At 34.1% G+C, this 19,532-nt stretch overlaps 1 protein-coding gene across 2 annotated transcripts in view; it reads left to right on the top strand.

Annotated features, from left to right (window-relative positions):
* Nucleotides 1–19,532, top strand: part of LOC5575138 (ecdysone-induced protein 78C) — a 132,324-nt gene that overhangs the window by 96,436 nt on the left and 16,356 nt on the right. The window lies entirely within an intron of this gene.

Genomic DNA, 19,532 nt, shown 5'->3' with positions numbered 1-19,532 from the left:
TCGCAAACCGTTGCTCAACGATCTTCGAAAGTCGGTCCCTTCAAACAACTCGCACCCTTCGTACGGATCGTATGGTTGAAAAGTGTCAAGGGTCTTGGATTATGCTAAGTGTATGTAAATATAGCTAATGTGTTCGTCGCCGTGTAAACATATAGAAAAAAAAAAACCAGAGTGGTGGCGATGCGCACTGGTTCAAAACTGCAAAAACTTGCGTTTTTTTGTGTTCTTCTCCTTCTTGGCATTAACGTCTCACTGGGACAGAGCCGGCTTCTCAGCTTAATGTTCTTATGAGCACTTCCTCAATTATTTTACTGAGAACTTTCTTTGCCAATGTTGCCATTTTCGCATTCGTATATCGTGGGCAGGTACGATGATGATACTTTATGCCCAGGGAAGTCAAGGAAATTTCCATAACGAAAAGATCTGGACGACCGGGAATCGAACCCAGACAGCTTCAACATGGCTTCTATCACTAGAATATCGTAATTATTGAAACCTTGAAAGAGGTCCCAAACGGACCGACACGTCGAGAAAATTAAAAAAAAATAGCGTTTTTCAAATCTCAAAAGATTGGTTAAACAATATTGTTTCAGTTAGGGAGTTTTCCAGATAGTCTTGCAAGAGTTGATTAAAAAAAATCACAGAGCACTCATTAGAGATAATTATAGATTTCATTTTAGCTATATTCTACGGATTATTTCTGGGATTCCTCAAATTATATTTATTTATTTATTTATTTATTGTAACAAAAATTTTGGAAGAGGAAAAACCCCTTTGAGTGATTTCCATTCGAAATCTTTCTCAAAGAGGCACAAAACCTCTTCATCTTTTCATATAACGTTACAAAACAAAAAGAAATTTTATAATTAAAGGCTCATACGGCAAAGATATACCATAACAAAGCCACAAACTGCAACATGAATCCAAGCTATCTGAAGTATGAAGTGATTTCCAAACCAGGATGAGGGAGGGGGTCTTCCAAAACAGAATCCATCTTCACATCTGTAAATAAAAATAGAAAAAACACACACAAGGCACGAGTATCAAACAATATATGAGATTTCATTCAAAAAACTAAATAAGAGTTTAAGTATATGATAACATCTTGTACCCAGTATATCCCGAATAGATACAGGAATTGGATGGCCATAATTGATTATACTATTAAATATTTATTCCTTGGTAAAATGAACCTGGAACATTGAAGAACTATATGATCAATATCTTCATAAGATTCACCACATTCACATAGATTTGAATCCACAATATAATACGATATAAATGATTGTTACAATATAATGATTTGAAATCAATCGCGAAAATGAACAATAAAGTTTTGGTTCCTGGTATATTTCTAAACCAAGGAAAATGACTTACTTTTGGACAAATTGAATGACACCATCTTCCTTTATCACTGGAGTTCCAACAAGTTTGCCCAACTATCAAGGGAATGTATTTTCAGTTTAGGATAATGCTCAGAAGGAAAAATATCACGATCATAAGTTATACCCCGAACAACACCAAGTTTAGCCAATGAATCAGCCTGCTCATTACCGTATATTCTACAATGAGCAGGGATCCACACAAATTTAATAATAAATCTTGACTATGCAAATTAAATAATATTTTTTTCATCATAAATAAACATGATGAGTTTGAAATTGAAGAGATGGTACTCAAAGCACGAAGACAACTCAAGCTGTCAGAACATACAATGTAAACATTTGGTGGACAATCCTTATCAAGTTACAAGTAAATATAAAGCAATCAATTCTGCAATGAATATGGAGCAAGGAGATTTTAATTTGAAAAAATGAGCCAAAAATTCATTGTATACTCCAAAACCGCGATACTTGAGCTAAGGATCCATCAGTGAAATAAAATTGTGAGGAAGTAATTCCATCAAATTTACGCATAAATAAAATATTGGCAAAAGAAGAATACAGATGATTTGGAATTTGTTCAGTTCATGGAATAGAGAAAAGTCAATCAAAGGTTGAAAAGTGTGAATATTAATTTCAAAATTATAAAAACTATTATATGAAATTGATACTATATTTTCAGATGAGCAATGGATGTAAGATTCCAATATTTTGCTCGTTGGTTAATTTCGAATAAAGACTTCAAAATATTGATAATTGGATGATTATTTGATAACAATTCATCAAAATTTACAATTGAGTTCTTGAAAACGAATTTTAAGTGGTACGACACCAGCCAGTACTTCTGTTGATTGAGTATGAGTTGAATTCATAAGTTTCAAACAAATTCTCAAACAACGAAATTGTATTTTTTCAAGTTTGATAAAGTGTGTTTGTGCAGCACTTCCAAAAGTGAAACAACCATATTCCATGACTGAACGAATAGTAGTTTTGTAAAGTGTAATTAAATCAGATGGATTAGCACCCCACCAAGTACCTGTAATAGTACGGAGAAAATTGATTCGTTTTGAGCATGTTTTTTGAATTTGTTTAATATGAATGTTCCAATTTAATTTAGGGTCAAACCATATGCCAAGGTATTTAAATTCATCACTTGTTCAATTTCGATTCCATTAAGATATAAATTAATGGAAATGTTCGAATGTTTTCTCGAAAAGATCATATATTTTGTTTTTTGAACAGAAAATGAAAATCCATTCTCATGTGCCCATGAATCAATGTTATTTAAGGCACATTGCATAAAATGACTAATGACTTCTCTATTTTTGCCACTGATAGAAATAACATTATCATCTGCAAATTGAAGCAAATAACAACCATTAGGAATTATTGATGCCATGTCGCTGGTAAATAAATTGTATAAAAATGGACTTAAACATGATCCTTGTGGAAGTCCGAAATAACTATGTCTTAATAATTTTGATTCTCCATTATGAAAAAAGTTCATAATTTTGAAAGAAAATAAATTAATTATGAAATTAGAAAACATACTGGGAATTTTGAAATTATTCATCTTTTCAAATAATAAATCAATTAGAACAGAATCATAGGCTCCAGAAACATCAAGAAAAGTAGAAACTAAGTCTTGTTTTCTATTGAATGAAAGCTGAATTTGTGAAGCTAAAAGTGAAACACAATCGCGAGTACCTCGACCTCTCCTAAATCCAAATTGAGAAGATGAAAAAATGTTATTGTTTTCAGCCCACAATTCAAGACGATTTAAAATCATTCTTTCCAAAAGTTTACGCAAACAAGATAATAAACTAATTGGTCTTCTACTATCAGCCGAAGACGGATCTCTACCAGGTTTAAGGATATTATAACTTTAATAAATCGCCATTCAGTAGGAATTATATTTTGATATAAGAAAGCATTATATATTGAAAGTAAATAGGTTTTCCATCATCAGGTAAATTTTTCAATACAATAAATTTTATGTTATCAATACCTGGAGCAGTATTTTTTGTAATTGATAATGCTAAATTGAATTCGGCTAATGAAAACGGACAACAAAGATCAGGAAAATAATTTAATGGACTATTTTTAAATTTAATGGAACGTGGGACAAAATCAGGACAAATTTTTGAAGCAAACTCATGTATCCATTTTTCCGAATATTCTAAAACAGTAGAAATGCTGGGATCATAATTTCTTAAATTTCTGGCAACATCCCACAATGTAGATAAAGAAGTTTCTCTATCTAAATTTTGAATAAAATTTTTCCAATAATTTCTCTTTTTGGATTTAGTTAGTCTTATGAATTGTGCTTCAGTTTTACGATATGCAAAATAATGATTTCTGGAGCCTGATTTACGAAATAATTTAAAAGCATCAGATTTAGTTTTTTAAAGCAATGGAACATTCATTATCCCACCAGAAAGAAGGGCGATTTCTTTTAATAAATCGTGAACCATTTTTTTTATTTTGAGATTTGAATAAACAATCAATTAATAATTTTGAAAAATTATTGTAATTGTCAATTGGAGATACCGAATCAATAAATTAATCAATGAAAGGGATACAAGATCGGAAAATTTTGTCCAATTTACATTTTCACATAGATTAGGAACATTAGAATCATGGACTGATTTATCACGAATAGGATTTTGAATTTTTATTAAAATTGGCAAATGATCACTACCATTAGGATCGTCAATAGTTTTCCATGAAGATTTCATAGACAAGCTATTAGAGCATAGCGATAAGTCAATACACGAATGATGATTTGGTGGTACAACAATCCTAGTAAAAGATCATCATTTAGGATATGTAAGTTTAAATCATCAATCAAATCCATAATCAACGAACCTCTACCATCAGTTTTCTCACTACCCCATGCAAAATTGTGTGCATTGAAATCGCCTAATATATAAAATGGAGGAGGTACTTCTCAAATTATATCTTGATATATTCTTCATAATTTCCTGAAACAAATCCAATAAATTGTTTGAAAACTTCATCACGAAATTTCCAAACTGCTGAGCTTTCTGAAGAAACCATAGGGGGAATTTTTGAAGATATTTCTGAAAGTACCCGTGAAGAAATGCTTGGCTGAAAGCTTTGATAAACTGAACGTAAACTATCCTACGGTATCTCTGGAGAAATTATAGCTTGAGTTCTTGAAAATGTGCTACGAAAATATTGGACGGAATCCTAGCGAAATATATTGAATAATCACTGGAAAACTCCAGGACTTTCTTGAGAAATTTGTGAAAGAATCTTTGGAGGGAATACGGGGGAAAAACATGGTGAAGCCTCTGGAATCCTAGAAGTTGGATTACCCTGATGAAACCTGATATCATGGAGTAACTACTTAAAGAATAAATAAACGAATTATTTTGCTAAATACCTTAATCGTTTTGTGATCTTGAAAAAAAAAAATTATACTGCCAATAATACATGTAATTACTAAATCCTGGAACATGATATCATTATACCATGATTTTCGTATTGATTATTTTGTTTTCTTGATTCCTATTTGGTCTCTACTTGGCTTACGATCGGCCTATTTTTGGTCTCATATTTTTTCAAGCATCCTAAGGTCTAAGGAGCTTTTGAAGACACTCAGTCGCCAACAGCCCTGTGATCGGTAAACAATATCTTTCAAATTGAAATTGTTCAGCTTGCCGCATTTCGTGATACACTGCTCAACCTAATTAAGGTCATGTAGTCACGATTATTAGTCGCTCTATTCTGGGTGACCCTTAATAGTATGACCACTGTATTTGAGCATGAGCTTGAACATGAGCTGAGCATAGATGACCGAACAATTCGTAGTTGCTACCCCGTGATTGACCAGAACAATCGAAGTTGCACAGGGAATTAATGAATAGGGCGTGGGATTAGTTGACTATTATTCAATGTGCACAAATAAATAGCTCAAATTTTAAAAGTCAATACCGGCGCCGGCAACGGCCTTACGGTCTTCGGGGAAGGGAAGGAATGTAAGTTATACAAACGTTGTTACTAGAGACCGAGTATACCTCTGCATCTCCACAGTTGACATGGAAAGGATATTGGTTAGTGGGATAAGTTAGAGATCTGGGAGTCACCAATATTTGGTTAGAGATCTGGGAGTCCACCAATATTTGGTGATGCGATCCAAGATATAATCACGCCTAACCGGATTCGTGATATAATTCAATAATCGCCTAACAAGCCGAACTAGTGTTTATCACTCGCCCACGTAATAGCAAGCGACGCGATCAATAGATTAAACCCTAATAACGGATCGCGGCACTTTTTTTCACTACTACGGCCACCAACGCGCGATACGTTCGATCCTGCTCCAATCGTCCGCCCCCGCAGGAGCAAGCGACAAGGTCTTAGGATCAAACACTCTTAATGGTATGATCACTGTATTTAATGACCAAAAAGTGACAGATTTTCAACTCAAATCGTTGATCATCATCATCATCAATCAAAATGAGATTAAAAAAAGGTGGCTTCGAAGAAAACAATGATTTTTCGATTATTAATAATTTTTCTATGATCTAAGATCTATTTTTGCTAATTTTTTTTTAAATACACATTCGTACAAAATGCTCCTGTAACTCGTCAACAAATGTTCATACGAAATCGGTGTCTGGAGAAAAAAAAAATCATTCAGCAACAAAAATCATGAATGAACTGCACTTTTAAGAAAGATTAGGGATCAAATCCAAAATGAGATCAATCATTTGGGAAGGGGGAGATTTACAAAACTATGACAGTACATGTATATGGTATTAGAAAAAGCGTGACAAAAAGAGCGAGGGGGGTTCAAGAAATCCTCGAAAAATGATTGACGTCATTTTTTAATTATCCCTAACTAATATTTCCTTTATCAAAATAAAGATTATAAAGAGTTGAAGGATCTCTTCCGAAGACAACACTCTTTTAAATTTTATGGACAGAATGCCAAAAGACAAAACGTTGAAAGGACAAAATGTCGTAATTCCCTTTTGAAGTCACGTTTGAACATCGAAAACTTAAAAAAATACACGTTTTTCGTGTTCCAAACCAGTGTGCGGCGGCGTGATGGATGATGCTTTTCCTATTGCCTATAATAGTTGGTAACACGATAGCTGGTTGTTGAAGTGGTTAAGTTTCTTCCGGATTTTCTTTCACTTTTGTCTACAACGCTGCCACACTGAGAAGGAGGAGGAAGAGTGAGCTTGCACCACGAGGAGGAGGTTTTCCCTACTCTCTTCCGTGTGGTGGTTTTGCGACAGGGACGGCGGTGGCATGGAAAATTGCAATAGGGTAAAATGGTCCAAAAATCCACTTTGAGGATTTGGGTCGTTTTCCTCGTAACAATATTAAACATTTTTGAGGTCATTCAAAGTATCAACAGTAACTATACAATACCTGCTAATACTAGAGATGGGCAAAACAGTTTTTTTCAATGAACAGTTCCGTTCGTTCCGTTCTCGAAAGCGAACTAGTTCTTTTGAACCGTTCTTTTCGTTCTTTTGAAAAATCTTTTTCATTTCGTTTACAGGACAATGTAATACGACACATAAAAGATTTATTTAGTCCAAAGTCGAAATTTTAATCTAAATTATTATTCTATTATTCATTAGAAAATTTGTACTAGAGAAAATTGAACAAAATACATCATTTGAAATTAGTTTTGCTATTTTAGAGAAAACTTTCCAATTTACGGTTAAACCGAAAATTACCCGCAACTGCTTCAACTGAAATATCATCATTAACTTGCAATGATATTCCGACAATCCTGACGGTTGTTTTATGTTATTTTTCAAATTATTTTTCTCTGCAAGCATGTTATGATTAGATTAATTGAATTATTGACAGAATGCATTTTAAATTTCAAGAATTCGTCATCGTAATCATCGTCATGATCGAAATTTCAAAAAGCAGTTTTTTCTGTTCAAAACTATAGATTATTCGATGAAAATGTGTTCACTGTGTTTGAACGGAAAAACTGCTTTTGAAAATCCCGAAATCAATGACGGATCCTGTCCCCTTAAGTGTCCAATAGAACTTCGACAGTTGCGGCTACCGCAGACCGGAAAACTTTCCTAACAATCGCAATATAAACGATTATTGTTAAATAAATTTTAAAATGAAAATATAAGTTCATTCATTGGGCTTCCCCTTTGCGCGCCAAGCTTTGTCCGTCCGTGGTTTATACTTATCCAAAAACTCCAGACAAACTTTGAATGAACGAAATGATTGAAATGAAACGATGAGGAATCACCACTCACACAAACACATTTTTCAATCGTTGGTCATTCGTCGCACCGAATCGTTCGTAACCCAGCGTCTGGTGCCAAGAGCGGGGTGAATCGATCTTCATTCCTTTAGTTTTTCTTTGCCGTTCGATCGGCGAGAATGATCAAGCATGCATACCGAACGGTTCTCTTTTACGTTCGTTGTGTTCGTTCATTCGCAGTTCGCGTTCAGTTATCCGTTCTGGCTGAACTACCGTTCTCAAAAAAGAACTATGACTCATTCGCTCACCACAAAGAACTAGTTCTTTTGAACCGTTCGCGAACGGTTCGTCCACTCTACTAACTACTATACCACTGTAGACACATTTTGCAAATTTGAGCTGTTTCACGGTTTTAAATCGTATCGAAATGTTCAATGCTTGACTTGGTAGTGTGTCAGGCCATTGTACCCCAACCAGTGCGTATTGGGCCATTTTCTCCTACAAGAGTTGGTCGGGCGCGCCAAAGGTTGCCTGCCGGTGGGTCGCTTTTGGTCGCGCTGTTTGTTGGCTAGAGTGCAACGGAGGGTGGGTGCAGTCGAAATGCAATTGCATGCAACAGAGCAGCTAGCAGACCAACGGGCGATGCAGCTGCAACTTTTACTTTTCGTTTGGACATTCTAGTGGTGCAGTTTTCCGGTTATTCGGGTTCGTTGTCTTTTGCGCGAGTCTTCAGTTATTGGGATGGAATAGTGTGTTTTGATCCGGGACTAGCGCGGCAGTTTGATGCTGGTTGAAGAAATTTGGGGAAAATGATTGAAGAGATAGTTGATGTTAGTGAAAATTGGTAATACATATCATGAAGAAGCCAAAACATGCCGAATTAATAAATGTATAGCAAAATTTGACCAATTGAAAGTGAATCAGTGATATAGTGATACGTCATTTGTGCCTGAAAAGTTCTTTGAAAAAAAACACGGTTGATCACGGCAGCAAAAGCTAAAGAAGAACCTGAAGTGTTGAAAACGTAAGTTAAAATTTTATAACTGACCTCTATGGTGATGAGCAACAATATAAAACCCGATGCATTTTTGTGCCATCATGAATCTCCGTCTGTATTCAATTTGTATTTTACAATATAAATTAAATTTTGATAGCTTCGTGTTTATCAGACATTATTCAATCAAAATCACTTATCACATTATTACCACTTAACAACAAATAGAATAATTCCGATTTAAAAAAAATTCAGAGCAAACAATATTGAAGTACAAAATTTGTTAAATTGTATTATAATTGAATGTAACAAATGCGATTTTTTTTTGTAAAGTTGACTCAAAGTTTTTCATTATTTTTTTGATCATCATATGTTTTGAAGATTGCGAAAATAGCAGTACAACACTATTCAAAAAATGTTGTACGTCTAGTGAATCGAATGAGGAGAAGTATGACCTGATCATCTAAATATTTTCTAAGTAACTACAAACAACCACATTTTTGCTGTCAGTAAATCTCGAATCCAGCTTTTTACGCTAGCCATGCTATAAAATCTTTTGACAGAAGCTGACTATCACCACTGAAACTGAAACTCGAAAATAAATCCTTAGTAACCCATCACTTACTGAAATATTTTTCGTTGCTTTTCTGTCACTTAAAATAAAATCGAATTTCGATTTGCATAGATAATGCTTTGATCGTTTAATAATTATTCCCTCTTGTTTTTAGGTTACATTTAGATCAAGGCCCCAACACCTTTTTGAGTTGCAGGCCAAATCATTCAAACAATATAGTACGGTACAACATTTCCGTAAATATAATAAAAATCAGTCAAGGTATTGTTGTCTGGAAAAATTGAGATCTCTGCTACTGTGCAATTTCAACAAGGTTTTGTGAAAACATCTCCCAGGGATAATGTAGACTCCAGCCCTGGATTGAAAAAAAAAAAATCTTGCCATGAAAATCTGTGAGAATGATGTCCAGGTTTGCAGAAGCAAAAGCAAACCCCCTCTTTCCTGTTAGCATACGACCAAAGTTCCCATCGGGGTTGGTTACTCGATCTCCTCATGGTTACTCGTTCCCCGGCCAGTACCACGAGGAGTAGGGATAGGAGTTGCTAGGCAAGAGACTAAGGACCTCAAAAAGGGATCTAATTCATTCCTACAGGTACGCGAGGTACCGAGGGCATGGCATACCGGCCCAGCCATTTCCCGTGCAATGTTTGATCCATTTTATTTTTTTCGCCTTGGTCTTGCGAAATTCAAAGAGCTAAAGCCGGGTCTTTTTAAAATATTTCCTCCTTCAAGTTGTTGGGAATGTATGTTCATCCAACTTATTAAGGCCTAAAATAAAATAAGAGTTCTCATTATTCAATATAACAATAACGAATAAATTCTTTCCGCAAATTCAAACAAAATTTTTCATCTGATTGACAGAAAGAAAAACAATGTAATTTGATGGTTTCGTCAAGGCATGCTGAGGATATATTTTCCAAGTTTCAGTTCAGTGCTGATAGTCAGCATATGTCAAATATTTTATAGCATATTGTTTTTATGGCGAGCGTAAAAAGCTGGATAACTCAGAAACGCTATAAATTAGGGGCCTTTGGCGAAAATTTTCCTAATGAAATTTTACATCATTCTATATGTTAAGAATCATACAGTCAACTCTCCAGACCTTCCCATAAATTGATGTTTATTTTTTTGACAACTTAACGTAAATTCGTAACGTTGGGTTAATTTTTAAATAATTCAAAATACAGTCATTCCTCGATATAACGTAACGTAACATTTTTTTTCAATTGTGTGTATGTATGTATGTATGTGTATACAATCCACCTCCCACTGAACGCCAGTGCTTTTATGGAAAAAATTTGTTTGCAGCTATTTATTGACACACAAAGATGTTTTTATAGATGCAAGACAATTTTAGCCCTGGAGATGAAAGGTGATAGCTCTACTTGCATTCCAACGATCCATTCAAGAATGGCTGTTCATACACACACATTCTGAGGTCATTTTTATCACAGCAAGCCCCGCATGAAAACACCCAGATATTTAGATGGATATCTAAAATAAGTTTACACTTCCCGAATCGAAAATTATATTTTCGACTCTGGCACGTATTTAGTGGTTTCCAAAACTGTATAAGTTCAGAACCGATCTCACCAGTTGGATGCTAGTTGATTCCATCGCCGTATTATGTGCACCTCACTGCTGACTTTTTTTTTCGCTCGCCCCGCAAGAACAGCACCGCACTTAAAGAATCAAACACTAATTTGCTTTTTTTTCCGATTGGCTTTTGCTATGAAAACCATTGGAAAGTCTTATTACATGTCACTGAATCCGGATGGCGAGTTTAAGCTTTCCTTTTTGGTAAGCATAAAATCAACAAATTTACTGCGAAAACTTCAAAAAGCGAGGGCTTCAATGGCCTCGATGCCCAACATATTACACAACCGATCGTGACACGCTGACAATTTCAAAACATTTAAGGATTATATCTGTTAACCACATTCTTTATTATCACTTCACAAGGCAATTTATTCTGTTCACAATATTCACTAGATGGCATAGCATCCCAAGCCGTTTCCACAATTCTTCAGCCGAATGAGTAAAAACACGGAAGCGAAACAAAATGTGACAGCGAATAAAAAAACACAGCCGCCCGCGTGCACAGCCTACTGTGATTGCTCCCATTTTTTAAATTTATATTAAAAACGTTTGCAACAAACAACATTTTAGTATGTCAATCACCATTCAATACTAAGTCAGAGAAATTCCAGCACTTACTAAAACCAAGTACAGTCATAAATCGCTTACCAATGAACTAATAACAACAACAATAAACAATCATGTGGAACACCAATTTTTTCATTGCTGTGAACTTTTTACCAACAGGATCATTTTTCTTTACACTTATTTATATTAAATTTAGGGGAGGGATTATTAGAGTATCTTTAAAACTACAAATTGAACTTTAACACTTCACTTTTTTGCAAAAAAAAATAAAATACTAAAATCACTAGTAAGGCGAGCAAATACCTTAAACTCTAATATGTGTTTGCTTATCTTGACAGAAAGGCCTATTTCGTCTGCGACTTACAGACTTCTTCAGTGTCGAGTGCTCGATCACGATGTACAATATAAAGAAGGTGATATATTCCGAACACTGACAACTACTTGACGATGTTATTTTTATCCACCTCTATCAAATTTGTGAAAAAAATAATCTAGTGGTCCGGATAGTATATTCCAATCGTAGAATGACGTGACATGTTACAATCAAATCCGATGTTTACAACTAGTGAAGAGTCTGCCTTGTTGTTTTATGCCGTGCAATCGATGATGCTTTGTGAAAACCAGTAATGTGATAGCTGCAGTAGCTTTCCTGTTGCATCGTAAAGTTATTTTTAAAATATCAATAAACATACACAAAACTTGTGAAATTTAGGTTTTAGTCACAAAATTTTACAATTAATTAATTGACATTCTTTCTATGTGATATGGTTAAATATTAAATTTTTCATGCTGAAAACATTTTAAAAACTTTTCGATGCAATATTGAAATAAATGGTTTCTTGGCCAAAATTTAACAATATATGAGACCATATTCAGGCTGAATATTTAGTATAGTTATTCTATCGGAGTATTTCGTTGTGGTACAAAGTTTAAGGTGAAGACGAATGTAAGCCAAACATAAAAATTTTGAAGAGCACATTTGATTTATACAGTCAACTGTCCTAACTCGATATTGAAGGGACCATTGAGTTAGGAGGGTATCGAGTTACAGAACAACAAAACCAGTGCAACTGCGATGCAAGGGAACATCGAGTTAGCCATGAAAACCAGCTCTTACTATGGTTCTTCTCTAACTCGATATCGAGATAGGGAATACCGAGTAAGGGAGAGTTAACTGTATTTCTTAGATTATATGAATTTTGGGTTATGTGGGACCAAAGGGGCATCCGATTTAAGAGTAAAATAACCATCATCGTTTTACAATTTTTCAAAAACCAGTTTTTTTGCTCAAATCTGAAGCAATGTTCATGAAAATCTATTCCTACATTACACTTACAATGATAGATTTTCAAGAGGAATTCTTTAATTGGAACGAAATAACTGGTTTTTAATTTTTGATGATTGTTGATGATTGAATGATGGATTCTTGAGCCTGGCAATGGAAATGGCAACTTTGGCAAAGAAAGCTCTCAGTTAATAACTGTGGAAGTGCTCATAAGAACACTAAGTTGAGAAGCCGGCTCTGTCCCAGTGGGGACGTTAATGTCAAGAAGAAGAAGAATAGGAGTATGATAGAATACAAATATATATACAATCTTGATCAAACTGTTTTGTAGGAACAGGCCATTGCTACCCGAGCAGAAGAAAATACTGAATACCAAAATTGAGGTATTCCATACCAGATAATTTCCAATACTGACAACCTGAATGAGGTAGGAATGAGCCCTGCATAAGAGATAAAATACCTCAAAAATACCTTCTGCATATCCTACAAATGCCAAGCTGGTAATTAGATGAGGTATTGTAATACCTAAATAATACTTGAAGGATTTTCATATAAAAGTAAAAGTAGTTCAATACCTCCAGCAGTCCTCAATAGCTAACGAATATCAAATGAAGTATTTTAACATTTTTCCAAATACCATTATAATACCAAAATAAGGTATTGATAACCTGAACAATACCTTATTGTGGTATGATACCAAATATATTATATGATAATTTATTGCGAGTTATTCTTTCCTCCTCGGGTACCGTCATGATCATCATGAGTTTATTTATATGACATTGTTTTAACCTTAAATAAATCACTGCAGATCTTTTGGCCCCTAGAAAAACGTTTGTAATTGGAACTGTAAAGTCTCATATTAAATGTCGTCATCAACTCACTATTCCATGCAATTTAAAATGCTTTCAACCACCTGGTGAAGCTTGACAATCAGTTCAATAATTACGCAAGCATCTGAATGTGTTTCAAAAATCTTCTACTCTTCCTAATATAATGCCTTTACTAAACAGAACATGCTACTTCAGATAAGCGTTCTATCAGCCCTTTCCAGTTCTAAACTGAGAACCACAGATGCTATTTATACTAAGGAAGGTTAATTCAATTTCCATTATGAAAGAGTTTGAACACTAAACTGAGAGTGGACCTGCTTCATACCAGATGTAATGCCAATAAAAAAAATAATTAAGGAATGAGAAAGATAGACGAAAAAACTGAAATTTTAATCGAAAAATTAAAGCAGAAACAAGAACTAAATTATGAGAAAAACCTGCTAAGTGAATAACATAAATTTTGAAAGTTCATTCTCTCATCATAAATATATTTTAAAACAAAATCAATGAAACAAATATTTTGATTTGATACAACGTAAATAAATTAAAATTAACTTACGTTATACCAAGGTATTACGTGAGTTCGCTTTAATACCCAATTTATGCTGGAAGCGTCTCAGAGGATTATTATGCTAGTAAATTGAAGATTCCCGAATTAATTTATGGAATTGTAAATAAAAATTCATTAAACGGTTCAGCCCATTGTCTATGGACGATCAGATGACATTAAATCGTAACCTTTTTCATCTAGCGCTTTTGACTTTTTTTTTTCAGTATTTTTTACCTTTTCCTTTAGTAACGGCTAAAGGTTATTTCATGGGATTATTGAATATCGCCATTATGATTCATGCATGATAACTATGTAGGTTCTAAATATTTATAATGGTTTTCAACAGCGGCCTATATCTATCTTTAGTAACAAAAATCATTTTCACATGTTGCCCTTTTCAAAAGTTCATCTCGAAAATTGATAATTGTGAACAAAACATCAAATTTGCATTATAAACCTCTTATATTTGAAATAAACATGTTGTCCACCAGTCTAAATGAAAGCTGCTCACAGTGTAAACTTGGGTGTTGATAGTAGATTTTTTAATCTTCTTAAAACATTTAAAAAATATCGAAACGCAAATTACCAAAACTGATCCCTAGACTCTAGAGGGCTTAATCAGTATCGTCGAATCAAACGAAAGTTTAGAACCAGAACTGCTGTTTACTTACTAGACATAAGAGTGCTGTTTTACTTACTAGAAAGTTCACTACTCAAAAGTTCACTTCTAGTACATTTTTAGTTCCAAATGAAACTATATAGTACCGTAAAAATGAGGTGAATGTTGATCACTTTTGAGTTATTATGTTCTATGATCCTTAGTAGGATGCATGTTTAACATCCAAATATTTTAAGTGCTGGTGGGGATTTAACGTGTGGGATAAACGAATTATACAAACGAAATTTTATTATAGCCTTGGAAATATTCGAAATAGTTCAAGCGAACTTTTCCTCAAAAATCTCTTTTGTCCATGGTATTGAACGGCAAACCGAATTTAAAAACATCAAGGTAATGCAATATCATAGAAGTTATGATAACTAAAAACTGGATCATAGCTCTCTTGGCAGTTTATACATGTGGTACGGGGAATGATCAGCTTCTCCCCGTGCTGATCAACTATACCCTGAATGAGGGTACTCATGAACTTATTAACAACTGGGAGTACAGCACAAGCTCGGGTCGAGAACATTGTCCGTACTTTATGGTAGATATCATACGATTAAGCTACTTCAATGAACTTTATGTGAACTGAAGTTCGATCAATTCCTAAGAAGTGAACTGATTAAGCCAAACATGCCCATTTATCTGAACTTTTGGGTTGTTTGGGCGTAGTTTAATTCATTTTGCCATTCATAGTTCTTTGCTCTACTCATAACTCAAGTGTGATTCTTATATTGTTTTTTTAAACCCTTTTAAATTTATTGATTTCGTTTTTTATAAGTTTAAAGCAAGTGAGTTAGGAAGCTCGGATCTCCGCACTCTTCGTTCAAGTTTCAATATCCGTTAGAACTGTTTACACATTGATCTAATTGAAGTTTAGCGAGCGGAGAAAAAATCGAAGCAAATAAATTTATTATTAACATAAATTTTATGACAATCGCCAAAAAACGCTTTCACTTCTATGTATTTATTGACTATTTGACAAGCAAAAGTGCATTTCTAGTAAACTTGAATAAAAATTGCAAGACAATAGATGAATTCCCGCCAATCACAACTTGATTGAATGCTAAGCTACATTCCAAAACAAACCCCCGATAAATATTTTCATAGAATCTTTAATATTGATCTAATATTTATCCTGAACCGCTTCGTACAGAATTCTGGACAGGAATCCTCAAAGTAAATTGGATACAGTTGTTGCAAATTCTTGTGCAGAGTTTTCACATGAAAACTTATTAGAATTCTCATAATGGAATGTTAAAGAATCGTTATGAAACTTATTCAGAATTATAGTCAGGATTCTCATAGAATATGGGAGCGTAAATCCTGGACTATAGTGTGTCCAACATAACCATTAGTAACATTCTGACAGATAACTAGAAAAGCTTCTGATACAATCCAGAACAAGATTATTAAAAAATCCTAGTTAGCATACTCATATATTACTGAACAGAACAGAATTTTCAATCAATTCTGACGGAATCCTGAATATAATCTCTCACAGTTTTATAATAACAAATTTGTTCCATTTTTTTCGTAAACGATTTTTTATTATGGTAAATAGCATCCTCTCAAAGATTTAAAATAATTCTGAAGAAATTTGACTGATACTCAATTTGAAATTTATGTCGAGATTACTATAAAAAGGCAAACCTTTTGTATTCAGCCTCAGTCTCTTCGTCACAATGTTTATGGAAAAGTGAACAAACTCTTCTCGTGTGAAATTCCTTTCAGCTATAACTTTGCCGAAAAACCACATTTTGATAGAACGTCAGGATAAATTGTTATTCATTCATCAATTCCATGCTTCATCAACTGGTCGGCAGTCGGAGGGCAACAGTGGTGTACCTGGCGCACATTGGTCCAGTTTCCTAAAAAGCTGGCAAAAACCCCAATTTTTAAAAAATGTATTAAATTTTAAAAATAAAAATCAAACATTCATCTACAATATCAAAAAGTTAAAGAACACACAACAAAAGTTCAACAAGAACATAATTTTTACTTCAAACTCAAGTTTTTATCTTCATTAAAACTTGCCGCAATTGTCGTTTTCAGCATAAGTTTTTCTTGCCGGTAATTTTATTTTCAAAGTCTAGGCTTTCCTGGAATGAAAATTTATTTTCGTTTTCCGTTAACCCCATCAAATTAAACAGCTATTTTTGTTGGTACGTGAAATATAAAAGGACAGCTTTTTCATATCATACAAATCGCTTCCCAACCACTCCCCGAGGAGATATCTTGCTCAAATGCTCTTTTAAGTCTAAGGAATCGATAAGAGAAGAATTTTCTTGCCTAAGTTTGCCTTAAACAAATTGTTTTGGGAATAAGTTTAAGAGCCAATGAATGGTCATCTCAGCATGAGTTAGGCTTTGTCTCAATAATAACAAATTTATCCTTACGTCCATCAAAATGTAGTCTTGGGCAAAGCTGTAGCTGGGAAGATTTCGCATCAGAAAGAGTTTGTTCAGTTTTCCATAGATTATTGTTTCGAGCAGTTAGAGGACTGAATACCAAAAGTTTGCCTTTTTCATAGTAATTTCCATATAAACATCAAATATCGTGTGCACAACTAAATATCGTCCAAATCACTTCAAACTTTGGGGAGAATGATTTCATCATAATTGACACCGTTTAAGCATAGGGGAGCAAAAACTTCAAAATTTTGCATCAGTCTACTATATCAATTCTGCATAGCTTCAAAAAATATTAACGATTATTTTCGCCATTATAACAAATGCATATCAAGATTCCCGTAAGTTTTGGCGATCCTTGCGAGTGCTGGACTATCGCTGGTTATCGGGAAATACTCAAGATAATTCTGCAATGATTGCACTGCGGAACACGTTTTTTGTCTCCAGCATCTAAATACCCTCTTTTTACTTAATTAAGGGTTGCTGAATCAATTGCCGTTTACAGAAATATCATAGCACGTCTAGATTTTGAGATATTGGTTGTTGAAAATGCCAAAAATTAACTATTTCAAGCCACTTGCATGCAAGTTTGCCAGCATGTGAGGCAATTTATTTGCATATTTGCCACAGAAATTCAAACCTTTATATGTATAACAATACTAATCATCAATATTCATAATGCCTTTTGATGTGCAAAATCTATTTTTTGATGACTTAAAAAATCAGTTTAATCTAAATTTTATCCGTGAAATTTCAAACCAAAAATATATCTAAAACGAAAGTTTAAGTCCTCTTTTGCATGCATAGTGGATAAGATCACAAGAAGTTTGATAAATATACTTCAAATTTAAGGTAAACATCAATAAAACCAATGTTTTATACAACTTTGGTGACCTGTAGCTAAAAATTATGACGTGCTGGGAAATTTCTGAGAACGGCATCAGATTCAGCAATCCCAAATCTACTAGAGACACATAATTTGATCCTTGAGACAACGCAAAAGTGTCATTTTTGTTGCGCTGTGTTGTTATTTGCGTTCCCCGTACGTTTTTCTCAATTGTATTACTATCGGAGCTTTTCTCAGGGTGAATTGCGATAACAGGAAACATGTTAAGGTTAAGTTGCCAGCCGTTCGTTCAGGAAGCTTCGCTGCTCATAGTTTCCAAAGTAGGGGGACATGGGGCAAGAAGGACACCCGGGGCAAGAGTGCCACCTCTAATTTCACGTAGTTCAAATCAATTTTTTGATGTTTAACGCACGATAAGAATAAATTGAGTACTAATTGAGGGTTGTGTAAATATTACAGTTAAAATGTTTAGTACAAAATATTAGAAAATGTATTTAACTCACCAACGCAAAAAAATGCGAAATATTATAAGAATGTAAGACTGGAAAATAAGGTTTGACTCCCAATAAAATACAAACACATATTTGTTTTTCCGCACAGTATTGATGATTTTCAATTGTTTAATATAGCTGTGAGGATTTTTTTTCGAAAAGTTCTTTTGACATTAAGTTTTACATATATAAAACACAGTATCTCTTATGGGGCAAGAGGGACCACCGCAATTTTCCTCATATAAAAATCACATGAACTTTTATTTTTCTTGTTTAATATTGCATTAAATCAATGCTTCTACTAAATTAAATCAAAATAAACCATCTTGGACATTCAAAATGGTTTCCTGATTTTTTTTCACTATTATTGTTACAGTCAAATAAGATGAGAACTAAATTAATTTCGTAAAATTACTTTTTAACTATAAGTCAACTTTTATCCCTTAGTTTTTATCTTACTTACTCTAGAATTTATCATTTAGGTTGGGAAATAATAATATACAAAATTGTGGCATTTTGCTCTGGTGGTCTTCTTGCCCCATACGAGTGGCACTCTTGCCCCGTGCCTCGTTAAAAAAACCTCATAAGAAGGGACATTTTCAAAAATCTCAAATCATCATGTAATTCTTATATTTTTGAAATCTATCGATAACATCATTTAGAACAAGAGGTGAGGTTGCCCCTACACTGGAATAAACTTCAAAAATTGTGCTAATCAACCATGATTTGAACCTATATATCTTAAGGTGTCCTTCTTGCCCCCAGCCCCCTAATTAAAATCAGTCGTCATAGGCAACACTGATTCAGAAAAGTATCACTATGTAAGAGCATTCCAATTTTGCCCTTATTATCTGTGACAATGATGAGCCTCGTGCTAAAATTATTACAAATCGTTACTGTCTTGAAAAATCTTCCACATAGCTATCCTACTTCTAACCGTTTCTGCTTTCTGCTTCTGCCACAAAGTTGCATAACATCTGTCTGCAACACAAGTCTCTCCAAGATCACCACGAATGATAAGCGCACTCAAAACAATTTAATAATCCGGAAGAGAAAATTTGTAATTCATTGGCCCGGTACCTAGGAGGACACGGTGGCAGTTCCTATATACTGACTAC

Source organism: Aedes aegypti, chromosome 2 (assembly GCF_002204515.2).
Source record: "Aedes aegypti strain LVP_AGWG chromosome 2, AaegL5.0 Primary Assembly, whole genome shotgun sequence".
In the NCBI taxonomy this organism is placed as follows: domain Eukaryota; kingdom Metazoa; phylum Arthropoda; class Insecta; order Diptera; family Culicidae; genus Aedes; species Aedes aegypti.
Note: the sequence above shows the minus strand (reverse complement) of the source record. Positions and strands in the feature narration are given on the sequence as shown.